The sequence below is a fragment of the Bubalus kerabau genome, chromosome 9, assembly GCF_029407905.1.
Source record: "Bubalus kerabau isolate K-KA32 ecotype Philippines breed swamp buffalo chromosome 9, PCC_UOA_SB_1v2, whole genome shotgun sequence".
In the NCBI taxonomy this organism is placed as follows: Eukaryota; Metazoa; Chordata; class Mammalia; order Artiodactyla; family Bovidae; genus Bubalus; species Bubalus kerabau.
Genome location: NC_073632.1, coordinates 19711708 through 19737248, shown reverse-complemented (window position 1 = coordinate 19737248; position 25541 = coordinate 19711708). Strand labels below are relative to the sequence as shown.

General features: G+C 39.5%; 1 long non-coding RNA gene across 1 annotated transcript in view; it reads left to right on the top strand.

The window, feature by feature from the left end:
• The first annotated feature begins 24899 nt into the window (after positions 1 to 24899).
• The window catches only part of LOC129659961 (uncharacterized), a 30922-nt gene continuing 30280 nt past the window's right edge, over positions 24900 to 25541 (top strand). The window contains exon 1 of the long non-coding RNA XR_008718259.1: positions 24900 to 25194. This is a non-coding gene — a long non-coding RNA (uncharacterized LOC129659961). The remainder of the gene's footprint in view (positions 25195 to 25541) is intronic.

Here is a 25541-nt window from a genome sequence, read left to right as displayed (position 1 = left end):
AAATTAACCGTCATATTTCCACATTGCTTTATGTGCCATGACATCTTTGCCTTGTCTTCAAAAATTTCTCCTTTATGAACCATTTCTGGCACTGTGCCCTTGCCTCAAAGAAGAAAGTCATGATGGTCATGACTCTTGGACTCCAAAGCCAGCCAGGTCTTATAATAGGCCTTGGCAGTGCATTTTAATTTTAAAAGCAATTTTGAAGAAATTTTTATTGCCTTATTTGAAGAAAAAAATTAATGCAGTATTTTCGGGAAGGTTCAAGATAATAATAGTCATCAATATCTTAAGAAGAATCTCTTTTTCCAATTTTGATATAAGTTTTCATTTACCCCTACCATGATAATAATTTGATTTAAAGAGGATTGGTATTCCTGATATGTTTAATTCTTATGAATTATGGCTTAATTATAGCCATCTTATTTGTAAATTCAGATTCATGGATTATTTTTTAAAAAATAACAAGTATCCCTCTTAATTTTTGATTCCCCCTCTTATGAAGTCTTTTTTTTAAATGAAGTCTTTATCTCTTTATTAAATTTTGTACCTTTTGAGATATTCAATAGGTGTTTTTTATGTTACTTTGACCTTTACAAGTACAATTTATTGATGTATTCATCCTGCCAAATATGGGGTAATATTGCTAGATGTTTTTTTATCATACTATTGTTGCTAAAACAGGATCTTATTTTTAAATAAGCTAACTAACATTTTTCTTTCAGTTTTACTAAGATATACTTGACATTCAGCATTGTATAAATTTAGGGTGTACAGCGTTAATAACTTACATACATCATGATTATCAAAATAAGTTTAGTGAGTAAGTTTAGTAACATCATTCATGTCATGCAGATATAGCACTGAAGAAATAGGAAAAAAAGACCTTTTTGCTTGTGTTGAGAACTCTTAGGATTTACTTCTTAACAGCTTTCCTATATCATATGCAGGCAGTGTTAATTATATGTATGATGTTGTACATTACATCCAGGGGATTCTCAGGTAGTAAAGAACCTGCTTACCAATGCAAGAAAACTGAGAGACACCAGTTTGATCCCTGGGTTGGGAAGATCCCCTGGAGGTGGTTATGGCAATGCCTCCATTATTCTTGCCTGGAGAATCCCATGGACAGAAAAGCCTGGCGGACCACAGTGCCTAGGGTCACAAAGAGTTGGACATGACTGAAGTGAGTTAGCATGCACATGTATGCACCTTACATCCCTAGTACTTTTCTATCTTATAACTGGAAGTTTTTGCCTTTTGATACCTTCTTCCAATTCCCCTTCCCCCACCTCCTGCCTCTGGCTACCACAAGTCTAATCTCTTTTTCTATGAGTTTTATTTGTTTCAGTTCAGTTCAGTTTAGTCGCTCAGTCCTGTCTGACTCTTTGTGACCCCATGATCTGCAGCACGCAGGCCTCCCTGTCCATCACCAACTCCCGAAGTCCACCCAAACCCATGTCCATCGAGTTGGTGATGCCATCCAACCATCTCATCCTCTGTCACCCCCTTCTCCTTCTGCCCTCAATCTCTCCCAGCATCAGGGTCTTTTCAAATGAGTCAGCTCTTTGCATCAGGTGGCCAAAGTATTGGTTTTAGCCTCAACATCAGTCATTCCAATGAACACCCAGGACTGACCTCCTTTAGGATGGACTGGTTGGATCTCCTTGCAGTCCAAGGGACTCTCAAGAGTTTTCTCCAACACCACAGTTCAAAACCATCAATTCTTCTGCGCTCAGCTTTCTTTATAGTCCAACTGTCACATCCATACATGATCACTGGAAAAACCATAGCCTTGACTAGAAGGACCTTTGTTGGCAAAGTAATATCTCTGCTTTTTAATATGCTGTCTAGGTTGGTCATAATGTTCCTTCCAAGGAGTAAGCGTCTTTGAATTTCATGGCTACAATCCCCATCTGCAGTGATTTTGGAGCCCCCCAAAATAAAGTCTGACACTGTTTCCACTCTTTCCCCATCTATTTGCCATGAAGTGATGAGACCAGATGCCATGATCTTAGTTTTCTGAATGTTTGGACTTACTTATTTTGCATTTGGAAGTTTGCACCTCTTAATCCCTCTCACCTATTTCTTTCCTTCTAAATGAGATAATTAATTATACATAGCAAAAATTTCTAAGAAATTTCAAACACCTGTATTTGTAAGTTATATTATTTATTTTATAATTGCCTTGATCTCATCATCATCTTAAATGACTTTGATATTGAATTGTGACAGAAATATACCTGGAACCCTTTAGTCTGCAGACGTTGTGGATGAAAAAAAAAAAAAAACAGCAAGAATGGGAAGCCCTGCAGACAAATAGCAGTAAAAATCCATAGAGACATTGCTGTGTCTTGTGTTTCTTCATCAAATCCCATAAAATGGATAAAAGAGATTTTGTAACCCCATAAAACAGTTCCATTAATCAAATCCATTTTAATTTGGTAACATCCTCTAGGTCTTTATCTTAATTTTATTTCTGAAGTAAAATGAAGAAAACTTTATGGTTATTGTTCTAATAGGCCTGTTTGATCTTGGCTTGCAGAGGCAAATTTATTTCTTTTAGAATTTTGCATCTTTTATCCATTTTATGGGATTTGATGAAGAAACACAAGACACGACAATGTCTCTATGGATTTTTTACCGCTGCTTGTCTGCAGGGCTCCCCATTCTTGCTGTTTTTTTCCATCCACAACATCTGCAGACTAAGGGGTTCCAGGTATATTGCTATCACAATTAAATATCAAAGTCATTTAAGAATGATAATGAGATCAAGGCAATTTTGTTGTTGTTTGGTGTTTGAATACAGAGAGATGCTGTATTCACCAGTAAAACAGCAACAGAAAAGTGCTCAATAATAGTGACAGAAGAACAGTTGGTGATGGGAAGTACCTTGTTTGGAGCCTCATGAAAAGCAAGGATTTATTTCCCCTTTATCTGATCTTGACTCCATTTCCAGTAGAATATATCATTAGGTGTAAAACAAAACATGGGTTCTGATTCACATATCCTACAATGTATAGCCTTCCCAGAAGTAATTTTTTCTCTCACGTGGCTGCATTGGAAAGTTAGCAGCTGACCAAAAGACAGATACCTCACAGATGAGCCGTTGTCTACTAAATGGCATGAAAAATTCTAAATGGGATGGAAAATTCTATTCAAACCAGGACAAATAAAACCAGCTCGATATTCTATCTTTGGAACATAAAATGGGTTAGTAAAACATGTCTTATAAATGACTTTCACCTTTAAAAAAAACCCTTTAACCTGTGGCTACTAGAAAATTTATATATATATATAAAATTATATATATAAATATATATATATAATTGATAAGTATAATTTACTTATCAAGAGACAGTAGACAATCCAAAAAACAGATTATATTATTTATCAGTAGATAGTACCTATTATTTCAGTAGGGAAAATAAGGATTATTTGACAATCAATAATATTTATTGACTATTTTCCATAGTAGATTATTCAATGAATATTGCCAGTATAGTCTCATGCTCATGATATTGCACATAATATAATTGTTATAAGAGAAACTACTTCAAGATGCTGTTCAAAGGAGCCACAGGGAAAGGCTCATGTAGACCAGACTCCTGATTGATCCCATCCTGATGCTAACAGCCCTCCAATTGTTGCAGCACTCTAGAAAAGTGGTTGTAGGAAAAAGGTTTGGGTATTCAAAGCTATTTAAAAAAAATGCCCTCATCAAAACTGATAACTTTTGTCTGTGAAACAGACTGTTAAGAGGATAAAAAAATCAAATTACAGACTGGGATAAAGTATTTGCAAGTCATATATCTGAAAAAGGACTTGTATCTAGATTATACAAAGAACTCTCCAAATTTAACAGTAAAAAGCTAAATAATTCATTTAGAAAATGGGCAGATGGCATGACCAGACATTTCATCAAAGAGGATATACAGATAGCAAGTAAGCACATAAAAAGATGCACCTCATAATTAGCAATTAGAGGAATACAATTTAAAATCATATTGAGAAAAATCTGGGTTTTCTTTTTGTCTCACATCCCTAACTGTGTGCTGGGAACTCCAATAAGTGCAGATAAAAAAAAAAAAAAAAAAAAAAAAAACCCTAAGGAAAGCTTTAAGGTATAGTGCCAACAAAGGTCTGTCTAGTCAAAGCTATGGTTCTTCCAGTAGTCATGTATGGATGTAAGAATTGGACTATGAGGAAAGCTGAGCACCGAAGAATTGATGTTTTTGAACTGTGGTGTTGGAGAAGACTCTTGAGAGTCCCTTGGACTGCAAGGAATCCAACCAGTCCATCCTAAAGGAAATCAACACAGAGTATTCATTGGAAGGACTGATGCTGAAGCTGAAACTCCAATACTCTGGCTACCTGATGCAAAGAACTGACTCACTCGAAAAGGCCCCGATGCTGGGAATGCTTGAAGGCAGGAGGAGAAGGGGATAACAGAAGATGAGATGGTTGGGTGGCATCACTGACTCGATGGACAGTTGGTGATGGGCAGGAAAGCCTGGCATGCTTCAGTCCATGGGGTCACAAAGAGTCAGACACTACTAAGCGACTGAACTGACTGACTGAAGGAAAGCCTATCCTCTCAAACCAAAGGAGAAGAAGGGGAAAAGCCTAGAAAGAAATAAGACTTTCAGACAATAGCTTCCATTCCTACTGCAGCCAAATACCATGGACAAAGCTGGGGCTGAATTCCCATCCTTTTAGCAAAGGCAGAGTGGTGAGCCTAAATGTCTACCCTGGTGAATCTGTACCACCTCGCTGTCTTTATCCTTGGGGTAGAATCACTGGAAGCCCGAACTTTTATCCCTTCCCAAAGTTAACAAGGCCACCTCACCCTCATGGTGTCAGTGGAGGCCATGTCAGTGGGAGATATTCTTCCCTGCCAGGTCAGGGTGGTGTCAACAGAAGCTAGTGATAAGCCTGGAGTACCACACCCCCCCACCAGCAACAAGGATTCCTTCTTTGGAGAGTCAAACGTGGCAATGTGGGAAACACAATCCCTATAGGTGGATCATGAAATAGTGCCTCCCTCTTCCCACTGGCATAATGTCAGAGAAGGTCTCCTAAGAGAGATGCTTTAAATAACTACAGAGTCTCATAATAATAAAAATATTCATATACAACAGAAAGTAATCTCTAATACCTAGATATAGAAAATTCCTATCTTGAACAAAAAAAGAAAATTAACAGATGAAAACACATAAAATGATGAAACAACTTATATGACAGGGGTGTTAAATAAGACATGTTAAAAATGTTTAGACAAGCTTGACATAATTGAAAAAATGGAAAGTCTCAACAAGTAGGCTCTACAAAATAATAATAATAATTTAAATACAAGATATAAAAAAGAGCCAAATAGAACCTTTTATTTATTTATTTATTTTTATTTTAAATTTATTTATTTTAATTGAAGGCTAATTACTTTACAATTTTGTATTGGTTGTGCCATACATCAACATGAACCCGCCACAGGTGTACACGTGTTCCCCATCCTGAACCCCCTCCCACCTCCCTCCCTGTACCATCCCTCTGGGTCATCCCAGTGCACCAGCCCCAAGCATCCTGTATCGTGCATCAAACCTGGACTGGTGATTCATTTCTTATATGATATTATACATATTTCAATGCCATTCTCCCAAATCATCCCACCTTCACCCTCTCCCACAGAGTCCAAAAGACTGTTCTATACATCTGTGTCTTTTGCTGTCTCGCATACAGGGTTATCATTACCATCTTTCTAAATTCCATATATATGTGTTAGTATACTGTATTGGTGTTTTTCTTTCTGGTTTAATTCACTCTGTATAATAGGCTCCAGTTGCATCCACCTCATTAGAACTGATTCAAATGTATTCTTTTTAATGGCTGAGTAATACTCCATTGTGTATATGTACCACAGCTTGCTTATCCATTCATCTGCTGATGGACATCTAGGTTGCTTCCATGTCCTGGCTATTATAAACAGTGCTTAGATGAACATTGGGGTACATGTGTCTCTTTCAATTCTTGTTTCCTCAGTGTGTATGCTCAGCAGTGGGATTGCTGGGTCATAAGACAGTTCTATTTCCAGTTTTTTAAGGAATCTCCACACTGTTCTTCACAGTGGCTGTACTAGTTTGCATTCCCACCAACAGTGTAAGAGAGTTCCCTTTTCTCCACACCCTCTCCAGCATTTATTGCTTGTAGACTTTTGGATCGCAGCCATTCTGACTGGCGTGAAACGGTACCTCTTTGTGGTTTTGATTTGCATGTCTCTGATAATGAGTGATGTTGAGCATCTTTTCATGTGTTTGTTAGCCATCTGTATGTCTTCTTTAGAGAAATGTCTGTTTAGTTCTTTGGCCAGTTTTTTGATTGGGTCCTTTTTTTTCTGGAATTGAGCTGCAGGAGTTGCTTGTATATTTTTGAGATTAGTTGTCAGTTGCTTCATTTGTTATTATTTTCTCCCATTCTGAAGGCTGTCTTTCACCTTGCTTATAGTTTCCTTTGTTGTGCAGAAACTTTTAATTTTAATTAGGTCCCATTTGTTTATTTTTTCTTTTATTTCCAATATTCTGGGAGGTGGATCATAGAGGATCCTGCTGTGATGTATGTCGGAGAGTGTTTTGCCTGTGTTCTCCTCTAGGAGTTTTATAGTTTCTGGTCTTACGTTTAGATCTTGAATCCATTTTGAGTTTATTTTTGTGTATGGTGTTAGAAAGTGTTCTAGTTTCATTCTTTTACAAGTGGTTGACCAGTTTTCCCAACACCACTTGTTAAAGAGATTGTCTTTAATCCATTGTATATTCTTGCCTCCTTTGTCAAAAATAAGGTGTCCATAGGTGTGTGGATTTATCTCTGGGCTTTCTATTTTGTTCCATATATTTCTGTCTTTGTGCCAGTACCATACTGTCTTGATGGCTGTGGCTTTGTAGTAGAGCCTGAAGTCAGGCAGGTTAATTCCTCCAGTTCCATTCTTCTTTCTCAAGATTGCTTTGGCTATTCGAGTTTTTCTGTATTTCCATGCAAATTGTGATGGTATTTTTCACAGAGCTAGAATAAATAATTTCACAAATAGGACTTTTTAATTGTAAGGTACAATAACCAAACATAAAAGTTGATGGGCTTACAGCATAAAGGAGATGACAGAGGAAAGGACTTGAATATAAAACAATGTAGATTTCTCAACATGTAAAAAAAGAGAGAAAATGGGCTGAAAATATGAACCAAATCTCAGACATGTGTGGGAGCTGTAACAACTGATCTTACATTTGTGCTATCAGAGTCTCAGAAGGAGAGAAGAGAGAGAGTGGGATTTTAAAGTATTCAAATAAATAAAGACGAAACTACCTCAAGTTTAACCAAAGACATAGATGCACAAGTTCAAGAAGCTGAGAAAATGCTGAATAGGACAAGCGACACATCATAAACAAACTTCTAAAAACTGAAGACAAAGAAAAAGAAATATTGAAAGCATCAAGAGAGACACAATAAACTTCCCTACAAATAAAAAACAATTTGAATAATAGTGAATTTCACACTAGAAACCATGGGGCCAGAAGGAAGGGAGATAATATTTTTCAACTATTAAAGAAATGTGAACACAGAATTTTATATCCAGTAAAAATAACCTTCAGGAATCAAGGAGAAATCAAAATATTCTCAGATGCATAAACTCTAAGAGAATTTTTTGCCATCAGACCTAATCTAAAAGGATGGCTAAATGATATATTCTAGACAGAAAGGAAATGATAAAACAGGTAGTCTTAAAAGAAAAAAGAAAACTGAAAACAATAAAAAAGCAATAGACTTTTATTTTTATCTTGAATTTTTGAACTTGTATTTTATGGCTGAAGCAAGAATTGTAACATTGTATGTATACAATGTGCAAAAGAAAATATTTGAGACAAATATATTATAAATGGAGGGAGATAAAGGGACAGAAAGGGAGGTAAGTTTTCTATACTTTACCAGAACTGGTAAAATGACTGTGACAAGTTATTTATACATAATTTATTTCTACAGAAATCACTATGAAAACTATTCAGATAAATACATTAAAAAATACTATAGATAAATAAAAATGACAGACTGAAGAATGTTCAATGTAACCCTCAGGAAGGCAGCAAAAATAAAACAGAGAAATGAAAAACAGAGAGAAAAATCGAAAACAAAAAGCAAAATGCCAAAATTAAGTTTTAAAATATCAATAATCTCAAATTCTCCAAGCCAGGCTTCAACAGTATGTGAACTGTTAACTTCCATATATTCAAGCTGGATTTAGAAAAGGCAGAGGAACCAGAGACCAAATTGCCAACATCCGCTGGATCATCAAAAAAGCAAGAGATTTCCAGAAAAACATCCACTTCTGCTTTATAGACTATACTAAAGCCTTTGACTTTATGGACCACCACAAACTCTGGAAAATTCTTAAAGAGATGGGAATACCAGACTACTTAACCTGACTCTTGAGAAATCTGTACACAGGTCAGGAAGCAACAGTTAGAACTGGACATGGAACGACAGACTGGTTCCAAATAGGAAAAGGAGTACGTCAAGGCTGTATATTGCCACTCTGCTTATTTAATTTATATGCAGAGTACATCATGAGAAATGCTGGCTGGATGAAGCACAAGCTGGAATCAAGATTGTCGGGAGAAATACCAATAACCTCAGATATGCAGATGACACCACCCTTATAGCAGAAAGTGAAGAACTAAAGAGCCTCTTGATGAAAGTGAAAGAGGAGAATGGAAAAGTTGTCTTAAAACTCAACATTCAGAAAACTAAGATCATGGCACCTGGTCCCATCACTTCATGGCAAATAGATGGGGAAACAGTGGAAACAACTGAATCACATTAAATGCAAATAACATAAATGTACCAATTATAAGACAGAGTTTGGTAGGGTGGTTTAAAAAATATATAACTCAATTATATGCAATCTATAGGAAACTCGGGCTTGCCAAGTGGTGCTAGTGGTAAAGAACCTGCCTGTCAATGCAGGAGATATAAGAAAGGTGGGTTTGATTCCTGGGTGAGGTAGATCTCTTGAAGGAGGACACGGCAACCCACTTCAATATTCTTGCCTGGAGAATCCCATGGACAGAGGAGCCTGGCAGGCTACAGTTCATGTGATCACAAAGAGTTGAACATGACTGAAGCAGCTTAGCACACACAGGCATAGGAAACTCATTTCAATTATAATAGTATGAGTGGGTTGAAAGTAAAAGAACTGAAAATGATATGCACAAACATCAATCAAAACAAAGCTTAAATGTCTATATTAATATCAGATAAAGTATACTTTAGAAAATCATGAGAAATAGAGAAAATTGTTACATAATAATGACATCAGTCTAGCAAAAACTCTTGGCAATCCTCAATGTGTATGCATCATACAACAGACCTCTAAAATATGTGAAGCAAAATAATGATAGAAATAAAAGAAAAATATTGAGAATTATTGTTAGAGACTCCACCACCCACTTTTTAAGAATTAATAGGAGCCTGGTGGGCTACAGTCCATCAGGTTGCAAAGAGCTGAACATGTCAGCACACATACATACAAGAACAACTAGAAAGAAAACCACTAACAATATAGAACTCAACAGCACCATCAACCAACAGCATGTAATTGACCTTCAAAGGACACTACACTAACAGCAGAATTCACATTATTTCAAGAATCCACAGATTTTGCATGATATAGCATACCCCGGGTTGTAAAACATAATTCATCAATTTTAAAAGAAGTAAAAGCATTCATAATGTGTACTCTGACCACAATGGAATAAAAATACAATCAACAACAAATGCATTTTCTCTCACTTTTCAGTTTCATGCATTGGAGAAGGAAATGGCAACCCACTCCAGTGTTCTTGCCTGGAGAATCCCAGGGACGGGGGAGCCTGGTGGGCTGTCGTCTATGGGGTCACACAGAGTCGGACACGACTGAAGTGACTTAGCAGCAGCAACAGCACACAAACCCTTAGAGGCTAAGCAATATATTTCTAAATGACTGATGGATCAAAGAGGAAGTCCCATAGGAAATAAGAATACATCAAACTGAATAAAAATGAAAAGAACCCAGCATATCAAAATCTGTAGGACACAGCTAAAACAGTACTGAGAGGGAAATTTCTAACATTAAATGCTTACATTCGAAAATTAGAAGTCTCAAATAAAAATCTAAGGTTTTTATAGTAAGAAATTCAAAAAATAAGTAAAGTAAGAATAAGAAAGGAAATAATAGCAGGGGCTTCCCATGTGGCACTAGTGGTAAAGAACCCTCCTGCCAATGCAGGCAGATGTAAGAGATGCAGGTTCAATCCCTGGGTCCCCTGGAGGAAGCATGGAAACCCATTCCAGTACTTTTGCCTGGAGAATCCCATGGACAGAGGAGCCTGGCGGGCTACAGTCTATAGGGTCGCAAAGAGTCAGACAGGATTGAAGTGACTTAGCACGCATGCACGCAAACAAGAGCAGATTTTCCAAGAAATTAAAAGCCCCCCCCCCCAAAAAATTCAGAAAATTGATGAAATCAAAAGCCAGTTCTTTGAAAAGATTGATACAATTAACAAGCCTCTAACAAGGCTGACATATTTTGTAAAAAGGACACAAGTTACCAATATTGTGACAGTGAAATTAGTATTTCTTCAGACCCTGCACACACCTAATGTACAAAACTGTTATGAGATATAATACCAGAATGGCTAAAATAGAGTACTCTGAAAAGACCAAGTGTGGGTGAAGATGCAGAGAAACTGAATCACTCATATGGTGCTGGAGGAAATGAGAAATGGTACAGTTACACTGAAAAAAAATTGACAAGTTTCTTATAAAACCAAACATGCATATACTTTATGATGCAATAATTGCACTCAAGAATTTATCCCAGAGAACTGAGAACTTATGTTCACACAAATACTTCAGTTCTAAACAAATGTTTACAGTAGCTCCATTTCTAATAGCCAAAAATCTTGAAACAACTTAGATCCCCATACAAACTGTTAAAACAACCCAATTAAAAAATGGGAAGGACATCTAGGTTGCTTCCATGTCCTGGCTATTATAAACAGTGCTGCGATGAACATTGGGGTACTCGTGTCTCTTTCCCTTCTGGTTTTCTCAGTGTGTATGCCCAGCAGTGGGATTGCTGGATCATAAGGCATGTCTATTTCCAGTCCATCAGCAGATGAATGGATAAGAAAGCTGTGGTACATATACACAATGGAGTATTATTCAGCCATTAAAAAGAATACATTTGAATCAGTTCTAATGAGGTGGATGAAACTGGAGCCTATTATACAGAGTGAAGTAAGCCAGAAAGAAAAACACCAATACAGTATACTAACGCATATATATGGAATTTAGAAAGATGGTAACAATAACCCTGTGTACGAGACAGCAAAAGAGACACTGATGTAGAGAACAGTCTTATGGACTCTGTGGGAGAGGGAGAGGGTGGGAAGATTTGGGAGAATGGCATTGAAACATGTAAATATCATGTATGAAATGAGTTGCCAGTCCAGGTTCGATGCACGATACTGGATGCTTGGGGCTGGTGCACTGGGACGACCCAGAGGGATGGAATGGGGAGGGAGGAGGGAGGAGGGTTCAGGATGGGGAACACATGTATACCTGTGGCGGATTCATTTTGATATTTGGCAAATCTAATACAGTTATGTAAAGTTTAAAAATAAAATAAAATTAAAAAAAAAAAAAAATAAAATAAAATAAAATACATGCCCATAAAAAAAAAAAAAAAAAAAAAAAAAAAATGGGAAGGAGACCTAAATAAACACCTCTCCAAAGAAGATGCAGAGATCAGATGCCAACAGGCATGTGAAACATGCTCAGCATCACTAGTTAGAGAACTGAAAATCAGAACTGCAATTACTTAGAGAAATGCAAGGTATAAGTATTACCTTACTTCAGTCAGAGTAGCCATCATTAAAGTTTATAAATAATAGATTCTGGAGAGGATGTGGAGGAAAGGAAGATTACATTGTTGGTGGGAATGTAAATTATTGCAGTCACTATGGAGAACAGTATCAGTTCAGTTCAGATGCTCAATCGTGTCCGACTCTTTGCGATCCCATGAATCACAGCAAGCCAGGTCTCCCTGTCCATCACCAACTCCCGGAGTTCACTCAAACTCATGTCCATCGAGTTGGTGATGCCATCCAGCCATCTCACCCTCTGTCGTCCCCTTCTCCTCCTGCCCCTAATCCCTCCCAGCATCAGGGTCTTTTCCAATGAGTCAACTCTTTGCAGGAGGTGGCCAAAGTATTGGAGTTTAAGCTTTAGCATCAGTCCTTCCAATGAACACCCAGGACTGATCTCCTTTAGAATGGACTGGTTGGATCTCCTTGCAGTCCAAGGGACTCAAGAGTCTTCTCCAACACCACAGTTCAAAAGCATCAATTCTTCGGCGCTCAGCTTTCTTCACAGTCCAACTCTCACATCCATACATGACCACTGGAAAAACCATAGCCTTGACTAGACGGATCTTTGTTGGCAAAGTAATGTCTCTGCTTTTCAATATGCTATCTAGGTTGGTCATAACTTTCCTTCCAAGGAGTAAACGTCTTTTAATTTCATGGCTGCATATCTGAGGTTATTGATATTTCTCCCGGCAGTCTTGATTCCAGCTTGTGCTTCTTCTGGAGAACAGTATAGAGGGTCTTTGAAAACACTAAAAATAGAGCTACCATATAATCCTGCAATCCTACTCCTGGGCACATATCTGGAGAAAACTCTAATTCAAAAAGATGCATTCATTCACCCCACTGTTCATCGCAGCACTATTTGAAATAGCCAAGAGGTGGAAACAGATTATTGGTTTAAGATGATGTGCTATAAATGTCTATCTATCAATATAATATGGATAGATTTACAGATTGTCCTACTTAGGGAAGTAAGTCAGAGAAAGCCAAATATCATATGATGTCATTTATATGTGGAATCTGAAAAAATAATACAAATGAACTGTTTACAAAACAGGAAGAGACTTACAAACAGAAAACAAGCTCAGTTACCAAAGGGGACGGTGGGGGAGAGATAAATTAGGGAGATGGGATTAACATATACACACTACTAGACATAAAATAGATAATCCACAAGAACCTACTGTACAGTAGAGGAAACGCTACTCAATATCTTGTAATAAACTATACAAGAATGGAAAAAATCTGAAAAATAATACACACATATAAGAATAGTGCAACCACTTTGCTGTATACTCAAAACAAACACAACATTGTAAGTTAACAATAAAAAATTGAAGTGCAGCAAATTTGATCAAAATCGGTCAACCCATTCAAAAGTTAGTAGGAAACAAACAGATCAAACACTAAAAGGTCCAGTTGATTTCACTGTGTTCAATCAATATTTTTGCCCTTTCCAATTCAGCTGGAAGCCTTCCTTTAAACATTATGGAAGCCAAGAATGTCTGGAAAAGGGTTTGATTTTACCACACACTGCTAACTGAAAATTAACCATGAGGAGGTAGAAGTCAGAATATTCAACAGTAAATTTATTTCTCTTTTCCAGATGAGAAGAGTCTTTTCATGTGGATCATGTTTAAAAAATACTTTAAAATTTATATATGAAGACCTTAAGGGCATTTTAGTTTGGTTTTTAGTATGTCCCTTATTCCAATTAATGATTCCTTTGTTGGGTTAGAGAGATTTTTGATAGAGGTTCAAAAAGAATAGTATAAGGTGCTGACAAACGATGACAGTTTAGTTTCTGATCTTAAAATACTAAGTATTTGATCTTATACTACAACAAGGAAGCCCCCACCTCCCTTTTTAAATTTATAAACTGCATAGATAAATCTCAAACCCAGAGGTCAAGAGTAATTCCTCCGCAGACAATGTTAGTAAAACATATTTTTTTCTTTAAAAAAATTATCTGACATTCATTAAGTGCCAGGCACTACATTAAGTGCTGGAATGTGTCAAATTATATGAAATTGTTCATATATGACCTAGGGAATCTATGACCTAAAAGCAACAATTTCTTGCAATCTAGTGGGAATGAAAAGCAGTTCTTTCCATTAAGACTTCATGATTTAATACAAGAAATTTAAGAGTACACAAAATTACAACTGGAATGAATTCTGGAAAACTTCCTTGAAAAAGTGCTCAAGGTGATTCTAGAAGGATGAATAACAGAAGCATGTGGAGAAGACACATGAGAAAGAAAGTCTTTTCTGGGGGAGAAGTGTTCACAGATAAGTCCAGGATCTAGGAGACAATGGGGAAAGTTGAATCTCCACTGGAGAGAAAGCATCAAACCAGAAAGCCTCTGATGTGGTAAGATTTTTACTGAGGACAATTGGGAAACATTAAGTGATTACAGTCAGGAGAATGGAAGGGAAGGTTTTTTATCTTAGGACGATCCCTCTAGTGGCAGTGTGCATGTTTTTGGGGAGACACAGGACTGGAGGCTGGGACTCACACAGAAGTCACTGTACCATGTGGGTGAGACGTAGGTGATAAAAGGATATATACAAGCAATGGTAGCAGAAATGGTGAGAGGACGCCAAACCCAGGAGATCAGGAGTCCTAGACGACCTCATGAAGGATGAGTCAGAGGTGGAAACCAAGAGGAGATTTCTGGCCTGGAAAAGATACTGGCCATATCTCAGTATGTAAACTGAGACAGAAAATACAGAAGGTGTGGGGGTTGTGTAGAGGCAAGGAAGAGAGTAATAAATTCAGTTCTGCATGTCCAAGCGGACACATGTGGTTGACAGCTTAACATTAGGCTTCTGATGCCACAAAGGAAATTTGAATTGGAAGTGTAGACATCAGAGTCAACAACATAGAGATGATAGTTAATCTCAGGGGGATACCTGAGGTGTCCAGGAAAGAGTCCAGCTGAAGTCAAAGGCAGGGTGCTAGCGAAATGAACACCAAAGGAGTGGACAGAGAGGGAAGGCCCAGAGAAGAGACAAGAGACAGAATTTAATGACAAGAAGAGTAGTTAATAATATAAAATAGCATGGCAGATTGTGAGTAATGACAGGACCTCCTTTGCTACTCAGAAGCCATTTTTCACCTGGGTGGACAGTAATGCCTATGAAGGATTGGGGATAGAAGCTAGATTACAGAGGGTTTAGGAGTAAATGAATAACAAATGAAGAAGCAGATGTGTGTTTAGGCTACTTAAATAAGACCAAATGCTTCTTTATATTTTGATCACAAAGTAATCAGTCAGTTCAGTTCAGTCACTCAGTCATGTCCGACTCTTTGCGACCCCATGGACTGCAACACGCCAGGCTTCCCTGTCTATCACCAACTCCTGGAGCTCGCTCAAACTCCTGTCCACTGAGTCAGTGATGCCACCCAACCATCTCATTCTGTATAATATATGCTCACTATTCAGGGAAAGGGGAAAAATTCAGATGTTAAAAGAATTGCTTCTACCTTCAGAGAAGAACACTAATATTTAAATTTTAGTGCATAGTCTTCCAGAATTTTCTTCTGCATGGAAAAAAAGTAACATATATATAGGGTATATATATATATATATATATATATATATATAGAGAGAGAGAGAGAGAGAGAGTATATATATTATATATATATTACATATAGTATATATATAAATCTTGTGTGTATATATATATACATATATATATGGTATATACACAAGGCATATGTTTTTGGCAAGTTATGTCTAATAATCTTCTTGTATAATACTCTAATAATAATCTAAAAAAAATAATCTATAGTATGGGCTTCCCTGGTGGCTTAGATGGTAAAGAATCTGCCTGCAATGCAGGAGACTCATGTTTGATCCTTGGATTGTGAAGATCCCCTGGAGAAGGGACTGGCTACCCACTCCAGCCATGGAATTAAAAGACCCTTACTCCTTAGAAGAAAAGCTCTGACAGACCTAGACAGTGTATTAAAAAGCAGAGACATCATTTTGCCAACAAAGGTCTGTATAGTCAAAGCTATGGTTTTTCTAGTAGTCATGTACGGATGTGAGAGTTGCACCATAAGAAGGCTGAGTGCTGAAGAACTGATGCTTTCAAACTGTGGTGTTAGAAAAGACTCTTGAGAGTCCCTTGGACAGCAAGGATATCAAACCAGTCAATCCTAAAGGAAATCAACATAGAGTATTCATTGGAAGGACTGATGTTGAAGCTGAACCTCCAATACTTTGGCCACCTGATGAGAACAGCCAACTCATTGGAAAAGACCCTGACACTGGGAAATATTGAGGGCAGGAGGGGAAGGGGGTGACAAAGGATGAGATGGTTGGATGGCATCACCCACTCAATGAACATGAGTCTGAGGAAACTCTGGGAGATGGTGAAGGACAGGGAAGCCTCATGTGCTGCAGTCCATGGGGTCACAAAGAGTCAGACACAAATGAGCGACTGAACAATAATGATTTTTAATAGTTTAATATAGTAATCTCATGTGCACATAAATGATGTATATATTAGTCGTGTATATATATATGCATATAGTGTATGTGGGTGTCTGTGGGCTCAGTCCTTGGAAGAAAAGCTCTGACAAAACTAGACAGCATATTAAAAAGCAGAGACATCATTTTGCCAACAAAGTTCTGTATAGTCAAAGGTGTGGTTTTTCCAGTAGTCATGTAGGGATGTAAGAATTGCACCATAAGGAAGACTGAGCCGTTGTAGTCATTTCCAACTCTTTGCAACTCTATGAACGGTAGTCCACTTGGCTCCTCTGTCCATGGAATTCTCCAGGCAAGAATACTGAAGTGGGTTGTCATTTCCTCCTTGAGGGGATCTCTCCCATCCAAGGATCAGACTCCCGTCTCCTGTGTCTTCTGCATTGGCAGGTGGATTCTTTCCCACTGCGCCACCTGGGAAGCCCCCAGGTGTATACATATTGCATAAGTCTTTTGGGAAGTTACATCTAATAATCTGCTTTTATTCCTTAAGATATCAAAAACATGCCAGGAAGAGTTTGCCTTACATTTATTAGTGTGATCTGACCGGGTTCTCTGGATGGGCTGGGGTGATTTAACTCTTCCACAGTGCTGGACATTTCAGAGCTACCTTCTCACGGACCTACATGCTCACCCTCCATCCTCTGCTTCTGTCTCTACTTGTCCTCTGGCTCTGAGCACAGCTGGGATCTGGAAACTTTCCTTCACCTGCCAGTTAGGGAAAGTGATTTGTTGTTGTTGCTCACATGTCTGACCTAAAAAAAAAAATTCTATTTAGTACAATTTGTATATATAGAGCTCTAGGCTGAAAAGGTGTTCATCTCCCAGAACGCCCAGGATACTGCTTTGTTACTTGCAGTAGTTACTGTTGCTGATAAAAGCAGAGAACAAAGCAAAACACAAAAAGCTCATGCTTAGGATTCTCTCTCCTTTCAACATGCCCTGACTTTTCTGGGAGGTTTTTAAAACCTTCAATTTGGTTGCTTCTAAATGTTAGAATTGAGGAATTCTGAAGTGATGGATTTTAATTCATGGTTCTGGCTGTGCAGTGGTCTCTTTCACCTAGAGACTTTGAATCTTTTATCTCTGAAGCTTCACTTTCATCTGAATTGTTTCTCTAGGTTTTTGTTTTCTCTCGTATCTTCAGTCCCTTGGTTTGGTTTTGTTTCCTATTGTATGTTCTGGGAGAATCCCTTACCTTTCAATCCACTTCTGACATTTTGGGCAGCAGCGCTCATTTTAGGTGAGAGCTCATTTTAATTCTCTGGTTGTTTCTTTAGTAATTTCCTATTCTTGTTTTGTGGATGTAATTCCTTTAGACTTCTCTGAGAATAATTAGCCTTTTGTTGCTTCATTTTGAAACTTGATTATTATGTTTGTTTATTTTGATCACTCTACCATGCTTCCTAAGTGCAGTTTATTCTATCTTTTTAGGCTTCTGGTATATCTTTGTTGTTTATTTATTTATTTTATAAATAAGCTGGTTAAAAAGCTGATTAGTAACTTTCTGTGTGTGGACAGGGCTAGCAGAGAGGCAAACACTTTAGAGTAATGGGAGGCTGGGGAGGGCTGGGAACCCTACTTTAGGTTTCTTACACTGGAGAAATTTTAAAGAAGCTGTTTTCTCTAGGATTGTTCAGCTTCTTTTGAGAGTATTCCTCCAGCCTGGTGAATAGAAGTGTGCTTCTGAGTGGGCTTCACATGGAGGCTGGGGAGATGAGAGTGTAGGACTGTCCCTGGTCCACATATACACTTTCTATTCTCCCTCCTCTTTTTAGCTTTGTGACTAACTTTGCCTTCAATTAAATGTAGCTTTTTCAGTCCAAGCATTGCCTGCTTTCTCCATTACAGATGAATTTAGACTATAAGCTTTTCTGTGTGTTACAGGCTAGAGATTTCCTCTGACCTAATTCCCAATTACCACTTCTCAACCTCTTTTATGAATTCCATAAATTTGCTAAAATATCTCATCTCCTTATGACCCATCTCCTCTTTTCTTTTTCCCTTAATCACGAGTTCATAAAATTTTTAAGGGGGTGTTGGACATTAGATATAACACATCTTTAATCACATGTCTCCCAAGTGCAGTTTATCCTGTCTGTCTCTAGTTTACAAACTGTAAGAAGGTAGGGCTTATGGATGTTTTCACTGCTGTTTTCCTAGTGCCTATTATAATGTCAAATAATGTCTTCAAACAAAGTTATTGAAAGAACAATTAGGATTGGTCAGAACAGGGATTATGCAAATGCAAAAATAAAACCATTGCTTTTAAATCACATCTGAAACATTAATTGTTTAAAAAAATTTTAAACTATTGGATCAAATTTTAGAACATTAAGAATGGATACAACCTGCCTTTCATAAAGTGCACAGAAGAATCGTTCTCAGCTGCTTGTTTCTGCATAATGAAATGGGTGATGCTGGAGCAAAGGGAGTGGCAAAGGACTCAGCGTGTTCTGGGGTTGCTGTGGCTTAGAATTTATATCTGCTTGTGTGTGTGTGTATGTGTGTACACAAATGCACGTGTGCATCAGACATGAACACACACATGTGATCCATTCCCCCCTCTGTCATATTTACTGTGTGTTTTTTTTAAATAATTACATTTTTAATTGAAGGGTATGTAATTTACAATGTAGTATTATTTTCAGGTGAAAAGCAAAGTGATTCAGTTATGCATAGATGCATATTTATATATTCATCTTCACATTCTTTTACCTTACAGATTATTATCAGATACTGAGTATAGTTCCCTATATTATACAATAGATGCTTGTTGTTTATCTATTTTACATGCAGTCATGTGTATATGTTAATCCCAGTTCCTAATTTATCTCCCCTTTTCACACCTTCCATTATATCCTTTGGTAACTATAGGCTTGTTTTTTACACACCATACATTTTTGCTACTTTTCTCTGAACACCCTCTGTATTCGCTAGGCACTGAGCTTATCAACCATGGCTTTGCCGACTAGAGTGCTAACTGAAGCGTTGCTTGGAACGGGGAGGCACAGCTGTACTGCGGATCCTGGCAGGTACAGCTGTCCTCTGCAGGCTCCTGAGTGGAGTACTCACACTGTGAGGACCATTAGCGGCCCAGTCATTTTAATCATGGTTTCCTGAGTGTTGAGCATCCAGTGCCTACTAGTGGCTCCTTCACTCATTCATCAAATAACTATGACTTACCTACTATTTAAAATGCAAAAGGGAATTTATGTGTGTATATTAAATGTGACAAACAGCTATATAAAAATGTTGATGTATGGCAAAACCCATCACACTATTGTAAAGTAATTGTCCTCCAATTAAAATAATTTAATTTTTAAAAACAAAAATAAATTTTAAAACTTAAAAAAAAAAGAATAGCCCTGGTGAAGGGACACAATTCTGTAGTAGAGAACACAGACTCCAAAGCTGAGCAAAGCTGGTGTCACAGAGATGGGTGGGGGTGAGGGATAGGGGTAATGAGGGGGAGGGAGAAGGAGGAGAGGGGGAGGGGAGGAAGGGGAAGAGGGAGAGGGGAGGAGGGAAGAAGGACTGGGGAGCATTGTGGCTTGCAGCTCTGGGATCACTTAAGCATCAGTTCTGGGGAATAGGGATTTGGACACAGCATAGTAATCCAGACCCTCAGAAAACACTGCGAGCAGGTCTGGACAAAACAAGTTAATTGCCTGCATGGATACAGAGGTGCCAAGAGGATCCCAACAGCTTGACTAAGCCAGGTTGGTTTTCAGCCTGGCTTTTTTAGAAGCGGTGGTATTAAGGGACCCAACTACAGGGACATGAGAAAAGCAGAACAAAGAAAATAATACAAAGGCTGGCACAGAAGATTGCAAAATGTATTAAATAAACTGGCCTTTTTGGTCTGTGTTCTAATTAAAAAGAAAGAGTAAGCCTCTTATTTCTGGTGTTGGAACTCTCCCTCAGTAATCATGGTCTCAGATCCCTAGAGAAATGAGCTTAACAGTGGGGTTTCAACCAGCAGAGAAAAGAAGGTGGTGATATGACAGCTCAAGCTTGGGCTGACAGAGTAAACTTTGGCAAAGATATCGTCTGAAAATTGAATGTGTCTCCACACTCTCGTGGAGAAGGAAGTGGCAACCCACTCTGTATTCTTGCCTGGAGAGTCCTACAGACAGAGGAACCTGGCAGGTTACAGCCCGTAAGGTCACAAAATGTCAGACACGACGGAGCAACTAAGCACTGCACGCCACACTCTGCGAGTCTGACTCAAATGACAAACGGGAAATCCAATTTGCACAATTTCAGGGATTCTTCACTCCAAAAACCCTGCAAGGCCACTCTGCTCTTACCTCACTGTTACCCAAGACAAGCCGTGCCCCTCTGCAGTAAAGTCTGTTTTAGGGCACTTGCCCCCCACAACCGCCCCAGGCCTCATTCTCACCCCAGGACAACCTACACAGTAAGATAAAGGGTGAGGAGATTATCTAGACAAATGGGAGACACAAGCCTGAGCATATGAGCCTCACCCTGCATCTAAAGCTCTTGGAATCCTCTAACAGAGCAGCACATGCCTGCCAGCCATTTTTGGTGGCTTCTGAGAGCCTGGAGAACAAGTTGAATTTGACGCAAAGTTGGCAGGGGAGTGAGTTTACTGCGTGCCAGAACCAAGCTCCTGAAAGATCTCGACAGCCTGAGATGATGGGCCAAATGTAATAAGATGAAACAGAGCAGGAAAAAAAAAGTCTGTGTTTTGGTCAGAATTCCAAATCAAAAAGCACAAAATGACAGAGATTCACTTGAAAGGCAGCTCTTCCCAAAGACTTGAAGACTTCAGTCTGAATGGTGTGTGAGTCAATCATGCAAAACGTTTGACCTAAAACTAAATGCAATTTTAGGCATCGTTGAGAAAAATATATTATCTAGAATGCTTGGGATGATAGCTCTAATCTGTTCAAACAGAGTCACCCCTCTACCCCCCATTCAGGGGAGTGGGCAGCTCGTTCATTTACGAAAACCTATTCATGCCCCACTGTGAATGTCATATGTGACTTATGTCAGAGAGAAAGTGTGATGCTGGGAAAGATAAGTGTTCTGGATAATAAATTAATGGGGATTTTCTAGGAGAAAGATCTCTGTAGGTAGAGATAAGGATTAGCAATAATGTGGCAGGCTGGGGACTAAGGGGAAAAAAAAAAAAAGATGAGTGCGAGCTTTCTCATTGGAAAAAAGCCTGAGATTTCAGGACTGCTGTTTAAAAGTAGACAGTTTTCTGTTCTGAATTATAATTTCCCCTTAAGTGCCCAAATCTTCATTGCAGGTCAGTAACATACAGTAGGTTTGTGTTTGGTGGAATGGAGGGTGGACTTTTGCTTGTGGGGGCAGCAGGCAGCAGACTTAGGAAGCAGGATAACACCAAGATGAGGAGCTTGCAGCAGGGATTGGAACAACAGGTGACAAACTGCTTCTGAAACCAATCACTCCCATCCCTGGATGGATTTATAGCAATACCATCCAGCTTGCTAGATTTCACATGGCATGGGTTTTTGAAATCATTTTACATTATGTGATCAAAGTGAAGGGTGATTCTAGAAGGATAGACAACTTGGGAAATTGAGCTGCATTTGTATACTTGGGGTCTCTGCAGGCAGATGATGAGTTTTTCATTGGACTGGCAGAAAGTGAAGAGGAACTAAAAAGCCTCTTGATGAAAGTGAAAGTGGAGAGTGAAAAAGTTGGCTTAAAGCTCAACATTCAGAAAAAGAAGATCATGGCATCCGGTCCCATCACTTCATGGGAAATAGATGGGGAAACAGTGGAAACAGTGACAGACTTTATTTTTCTGGGCTCCAAAATCACTGCAAATGGTGACTGCAGCCATGAAATTAAAAGACACTTACTCCTTGGAAGGAAAGTTATGACCAACCTAGATTGCATATTGAAAAGCAGAGACATTACTTTGCCAACAAAGGTTCGTCTATTCAAGGCTATGGTTTTTCCTGTGGTCAGGTATGGATGTGAGAGTTGGACTGTGAAGAAGGCTGAGCGCCAAAGAATTGATGCTTTTGAACTGTGGTGTTGGAGAAGACTCTTGAGAGTCCCTTGGACTGCAAGGAGATCCAACCAGTCCATTCTGAAGGAGATTAGCCCTGGGATTTCTTTGGAAGGAATGATGCTAAAGCTGAAACTCCAGTACTTTGGCCACCTCATGCGAAGAGTTGACTCATTGGAAAAGACTCTGATGCTGGGAGGGATTGGGGGCAGGAGGAGAAGGGGACGACAGAGGATGAGATGGCTGGATAGCATCACTGACTCAATGGATATGAGTCTGAGTGAACTCTGGGAGTTGGTGATGGACAGGGAGGCCTGGCGTGCTGTGAGTCATGGGGTTGCAAGGAGTTGGACACGACTGAGCAACTGATCTGATCTCTGCTTTTCTCAATTGCATCCATTGCATGCTGCTTGAATACAGAAATAACTCAGATATCTGTTGAATGAATTAGTGAGAGTCCTGCATTTGGTATTCCAAGGATAGTGTCACGTAAACAGAAATTGCTAAGATAAGAGCCTGTCATCAAGAAGCCTGTAGTCCTATGGTGGGGGGGGGGGGCGGTAGTCCTATGCGGGGGGGGGGGGTGTCATTCATTCAACTATTTATTTATTGAGACATTTTTCTTGGTATTATGGTTATGTAAAGAAGCAAAACATATGAGGTCTGTATGCTCATGGAATTTACTTTCTGGGTAGGGGCACACAAGTAAGAAATGAATAAACCAATGATGAAGACAAATATTCAGCAGAGATGGGTGCAATGCGGAGAGTTGCACTGGTTCAGAGGGCAGAGAATGACAGAGGGGCTGCAGTAGACTGGGTGGTCTGGGGAGCCTCTCTGCTGATTTGACATTTAAGGTCAGTAAGAATGATAGGAAGGAGCAGCCACATAAGGACCAGGGGATGAAAGCAAACCTTCAAATGAATATGGGTTGCCCATAGACCAGCAGCCTATGAGCAACATTGGGGCTGGTGGGGGTGGCCTGGAGGAGATGGCAGATTTGCATAGGGGTCATGGCACCCCACTCCAGTACTCTTGCCTGGAAAATCCCATGGATGGAGGAGCCTGGTAGGCTGCAGTCCATGGGGTCACTAAGAGTCAGACACGAATGAGCGACTTCACTTTCACTTTTTACTTTCATGCATTGGAGAAGGAAATGGCAACCCACTCTAGTATTCTTGCCTGGAGAATTCCAGGGATGGGGGAGCCTGGTGGGCTGCTGTCTCTGGGGTCACACAGAGTCGGACACGACTAAAGCGACTTAGCAGCAGCAGCAAGTAATGTGAAGTAATGAGAACCAGAGGAAAGAATTGGATTTCACTCTGTGAGTTGTGTGAAGCAGGGGGAGGGGTTGATGCTTGACTGTGGTTATGAGAGTAGAGACAGAAGAGAGTCCTACATTATGCTAAGTGCTTTGATAGAAGGACTGGGCAACCATGGGGTGTTGAAGGAGGATCCAGTGGCTGAGGGGCTGTTGGGAAGGCACGTGCCAACCAAAAGTGACAGTGAGGAATTAAAAGAAATAGGTTCATGAAGTGTGTTCCAGTCAGAGTTGGATAAAGTATAGCTTTGTCAAGGGACATAAAGGGGCACATTGTTGATGACAGAGGTGAGCAGTGACTGGATTAGGAAGGATCATTCACACCTTGCTAAGAAGTTCACATTTTTGCCCAAAGGCAATGGGCTGACAATACAGGATTGTGGTCAGAGGATTTTGATGGCTGGATGGTACCTTAACTCGTATACCCAGCATCACATGAAAGCACATTGTGTGTGTGTGGGGGGGGGGGGCTGCACTCAGTTGCTCAGTCACATGTGCCTCTCTGTGACCCCATGGACTGAAACCCACCAGGCTCCTCCTATCCACGGAGTTCTCTAGGCAAGAATACTGGAGAGGGTAGCCTTTCCCTTCTCCAGGGATCTTCCTCACCCAGGGATCAAACCCAGGTCTCCTGCATTGTAGGCAGATTCTTTACCATCTGAGCCACCAGGGAAGACATGTTGAAGATGGGCAAAATCAACCTTCTGTCCAGGAGACCAACTCTGACGCTGTAATTGGGAGGAGAGAGAACGGTGGTCTGAACTGAGACCATGGGAGGGAAGAGAAAGAAGTGTACCAATCTGATAAATAATAAGAAAGTTAAAAAATATTTTGTTGACTGTTTGGGCCCTAAGTAGATGGTGATGTGATTCTCTAAAGGGAGATAAACAGAAAAGAAAACCTTATGGGAGGGGCTTAAGGGAGGATGGGAGATGGCATGAAGGGTGTAAGGAGTGTGAGGTGCTTGTGGGATAGGATGTGGGTGTGTCACAGGCAGTGAGCCATTCAGGTAGTGCGCAGTGGTCTCTGGTTCCAGGAGAAGCCTGAGACCATCAGCAAGCAGGTGGTGACCAAGACTGAAGAGCTGACTCAGGAAAGGTGTGCCTTAAGGAAAGGTGTGCCTTAAGGAAAGAGGCCACCCAGGGGAACAGAGCTCAAAGGAGCATGGATATTTCAGGGGCTATCAGAGGGAAGGGGCCTCAGGAGGCCAAGTAGAAGAAACTCCTGGAGAGGCCGGAGTTGTGAAGACCTTGCCACAGAGTCCAGTGACCTGAGACTTTCAAGGAAACGGAGGTCAAGAATATCAAATTTTTTTCAGAGGCATTAAGCAAGGGCTGAAAAGTGTCTTCAGAGTTTAATAATAAAGGGATAGGTGATACAAACTGTTAAAGCAATTTCACTGAGGTGGCCGTGGGTAAGTTTCTAAACAGAAGAAGGATGTCCAAGCAGGGTACAGAGCAGGACGCTGAGGTCCTTGCCTCCCATGTCCTCCACCTGCCTTGTGTTAGTGGGAAAACTTTAACCAAAGAATAAACTTAATCACAGAACTGAGAACATGCAGAAACACAGGGTAACAGTTCAACAAAACTAAATAACAGTAGTTTAATCCTTAAGCATAGTTAGGAAGTTTTGCTCCTTCTTGAGGACATGTAGATAATATTCTGAGCCATGTCCTTTGAGCTGTCTTATAGCCACTGAAACTCCCACCAAGTAGAAGAAGTTAACTACATGGTGATCAGACTGTAGCCATGACATAAGCTG